General features: G+C 33.9%; 1 protein-coding gene across 6 annotated transcripts in view; it reads right to left on the bottom strand.

The window, feature by feature from the left end:
* Positions 1–4,476, bottom strand: part of LOC106877443 (glutamic acid-rich protein) — a 121,707-nt gene that overhangs the window by 35,886 nt on the left and 81,345 nt on the right. The window lies entirely within an intron of this gene.

The following is a 4,476-nucleotide window of genomic DNA, read 5'->3' as shown; positions in this document are numbered from 1 at the left end:
CACACACACACACACACACACACACATATATATATATATATATATACACACACACACACACACACATATATATAATAGATAGATATGTGTGTGTGTAAGGTGGTAATGTTGGTTTTAATGCATTTCTTATAATATATTTATAGCATCTACTATTTTTTTAGCTTTTAAACATGGCAATGTCAATTCTAGCTTATGTTCCAAATTATGTTCCACATGTTTAACAGTTCTTGGAAACTGTATTCCCTTGCTTTTGGGTATGTTTGCTAACTTATGAAATTTGAGGAAGTCATTCCTTTGGTTATTATCATCTTTCTGTATATTATTGATTTATGTGTTTGTAACTTAATTTTTTGCAATTTATATGTTTAATAACTTCTGTTTGCAACATTTAGCTTGTCTTTATGTTTTATAGTTTTTATGTCAGTAGTTCTTTAGGCAACAAAGTCCGTTTTGATTTATTTTCTTTATTTTCTATATTTCATTCAATTTCTTCCTTTGATACTAGCAGCTGTGTAACAATTTGTGTTGGAGATTTGGTGTTTGTATTTGTTTCCAGCTTTGTAAGTATAGGCAGGTGTTGACAATGAACACACTGAGCTTATGTTTGGCCCTTTGCTTCTTGTCTACGATTCCCAAGCAGTGTTGATATTTTTGATGCTGCTGACATTGCCAGGCTGAATGGTGCTACCCAGGTGTAGAAACAATAATGATATTTGCTAGGCAGATGAAGATGGGATGCATGTTTGATGTGTTTGTTTAGCTTCATATTTTTTTTTTTTTTTCATGTGTTGAACCCATTGTATTTTGTATTAACATTCTGTCAGAGCTATCTTCCATTGAGATTCTAGTTCTAATAACATCTAGACTTGCTCGACAGAGGTTTTAGTTGATGGTGGTTTTGTCACACACACACGAGCTAAAACTGGTTATACATTTCTTATTTTATTTGTATGCAGCAGACCTACTTTTGAAGGATATAGTAAAAACAAACGTTTTGAAAATTATTCAACCTTATGGAAAATGTATTTCTAGACAACTATGAAAAAATAATTATTAATATAAAACATTAAAATGTTTTCTTAGATTTCATAATCGTAGAAATCTAGAGAGAATATAATCGTGTATGTGAGAGTGTGTGTGTCTGTGAGTGTGTGTGAGACTATTTCTACTATGTCTTCATAACAAGACACTAAATCTCCTTCCCATTTATTCAAATTAAAAGGCAAAATGTCAATTATAGATTAAAAAACAAAATTAAAATAAAATAAAAACTTAAAGTATAAACACCAATAAAACAATATTATCGAGAAAAATTATTTACCAAATTGCAGTAAAAAAAAAATAGATAACAAAAAAACGTAACGCTAAAAATAAAAACAACTTTTTCCAGACAGTTTTAATAAATGAAATAAAGTATCACCATGCAAATACAATAAACAATAACAACATTTTGCAATAACAAGTGATGTTGCGCATTCAAAAGAGAACCCAAACAATAAAATACCATTTAACAAAAGAAATAACTTGAAAAGCAAAATGGAACTACACAGAACATGAACTGACTCTACAATTTGATCAAAGGATTTAATTTATTATTATTATTATTTATTCATTTTTTTGTTTTTTTGTTTTTGGTGAAGGTTACATGAGTGTAACATGATTTGGTTCTTAGTTGCATTTAGTAGAGTTTACTACTATGTTGCATGTGTTCAAACTTGACCTCATGCAACCCCAAAGTTCCTCCTTCCTTGCATATATCTTTTTTTTTTTTTTAGCTACAGATGTTCTGATTGGGAATCAACGAAGAGAGAGAGAGAGAGAGAGAGAGAGAGAGAAAGAGAGAGATAGAGAAAGAGAGAGAGAGAGAAAGAGAGAGAGGTTGTACACTGCCTTCTCTTGTACCCTAGCTTATTTAAAAATTTCAGAAATATTAACCCTTTAACGTTTAAACCAGACACTCTGACCTGAATATTCTACCTGTTCTAAGTTCAAATCAGCCAGATATGGCCTCTCATACTTATTCTACAATGTCATTCTAAAAGTAAACAATTACATCATTTGAAATCTTGAAGCTACAAGATAATACATGATTAATTCAAAACAATGTGAATAAATGAACATAACATTTGATAAAGTAATCTGAATGCTGAAGGGTTAAAGCACAAACTTCAGTTGCATTACAGCGAATTATAAACCAACAAATATGGGTTATAATCATAATTATGATGTCTATGTTTGGTACAGAAGACCAAAATTTTATCAGCAGTGGAGTGTAGCCAATTGAATTGGCCAGTGTAATCAACAGTAATCAAGTTGATTAATTTGTCTTTTATTGATATGTTTAACCCTTTTGAGATAATGTGTAGCCAAAAAAGACCAAGTCTTTTTTCTATTGAGATTGAAATTGATGGGTGCTTGCAGAAAACAAAGGATAAAGTGCCTAAAACTACTTTATTAGTATGTAAAACTATATATATTTATGACATAGAACCTGGAGCAGTCTCAGGTAGGTTGGTATCAAAAGGGTTAAAATAATAATAAAGTTTTTATTACTAAGTGTTTAGTCCCTGCTGTAGGATTGAATACGTGAAATCTAATAAGACCACTTAGTTGTCGTTTTCATAACTGCACCAAGCACGACCACAATCCACAAAAAAATGTAAAAGTGTGTGTGTGTGTGTGTGTGTGTGTGCGTGTGTGTGTAAAAACCAAGAATGGGGGGGAAGGAAGGTATGATTGGCCACTGGGGTTTGTGCAAGATTTGCCATGCAACTTGGAGATATGATTAAAGATGAGGTAGTTTGCTGTTGCTTAGCCAAGGTCAGCCTTGATCAAGCAGACATAATGGAAGACTACTTAAAGGGTTGGTATCTTGGAATCCAAAAACAGTGTTGGTGAGATGGGGGGGGGGACTGAGTGACAGGAGTGAGAGCAATACAGTGTGAGTGACAGGAGGAGGTGAAACATGATGTGGATGACAGCTAGATGTGAGACAGTGTGGGCGTATTGTTCAGGGATGTAGGAGACACTGTAGCCAATGCAGAGGTAGAGGGATGGCTAAAGGGTAGAAGTAAAACATAATGGATGTAATTATTATTCCAACAAATAATCAAAACTGCATTGTGGTCTCAGAATACTTGGAACTTATCTAATCATTACTATTAAAAAAGTTTCTATGTGGTCACACAGTATGCTAGAAATGGCAGCTAAATTCTCATTAAACCATACTATCTTAAACATGAAAGGACACAATGGATAGTTAAGTTCTGAGTCCATCATCTGAAAATGATAGTGGATAGTGATGGAGGGAATGCTTTGATCATAAATCTGCTTGGTTAGAACTCAGATGGGGCTAAATAACAGCATAATATCAATGTTACCATAATAAAATGGCTTGGGTAAATCTGAAATACAGCATTTTACCATTTATTTTGAGCCTGTGGCATCATTTGACTCGATTGAAAGACAATTTTGTATACAGACAATTAAATCCAGCTAGGTTGTTGTTGGCACTCCGTCGCTTACGACGTCAAGGATTCCAGTTGATCCGATAAACGGAACAGCCTGCTCATGAAATTAACGTGCAAGTGGCTGAGCACTCCACAGACACGTGTACCCTTAACGTAGTTCTCGGGGATATTCAGCGTGATACAGTGTGACAAGGCTGACCCTTTGAATTACAGGCACAACAGAAACAGGAAGTAAGAGAAAGTTGTGGTGAAAGAGTACAGCAAGGTTCACCGCCATCCCCTGCCGGAGTCTCGTGGAGCTTTAAGTGTTTTTGCTCAATAAACACTCACAACAACCAGTCTGGGAATCAAAACAGTGATCCTATGACCGCGAGTCCGCTGCCCTAACCACTGGGCCATTGTGCCACACAAGCTAGGTAATCCTCAGAGTAAAAATCAAACAGGATTTGATCTGAGAAAGTGGATATACTGAATTGGATGCTAGAAAAGCAACTAATCTTGTCCTCTTCTCAGCTGTAATGTCATCAAGAGCCAATCATAACTACACTAAATGACACTTGATTGAGGAACCAAGATGATCAGAAGCTTAAACATTGCCAAAGTACTGCGTCCCAAACCTAATATATGCACAATTGGAAGTGAAGAATTTGAGGTTTCTAATCTAAAGGTTATGAGTTCAAATGTTACTGGAAATGTACTCTAAGTGTATATATAACATGCACATGTGTTTATATACTATCCATTCAGTGATCATGTATTTTCAGAGCCTGTCAGAGCCTGACATATTGTGGGGACATAAACAGTACATGCTGAGCTTTAAGTATGTGTTTGCTTAACAAATGCCAATGTATATAAAATGTATACTAGTAGATTTTTAAAAACCCATTTGTTGGACATAAAAATATAGGTTGTGAAATAGTGTATACAAAATATTGTAAGGTAAACATGAACTATATATATATGTATATATATATATATATATATATATATATATATATATATATAT

Source organism: Octopus bimaculoides, chromosome 18 (assembly GCF_001194135.2).
Source record: "Octopus bimaculoides isolate UCB-OBI-ISO-001 chromosome 18, ASM119413v2, whole genome shotgun sequence".
In the NCBI taxonomy this organism is placed as follows: domain Eukaryota; kingdom Metazoa; phylum Mollusca; class Cephalopoda; order Octopoda; family Octopodidae; genus Octopus; species Octopus bimaculoides.
The sequence above is the reverse complement of the archived record's forward strand: the minus strand, read 5'-3'. Positions and strand labels throughout refer to the sequence as shown.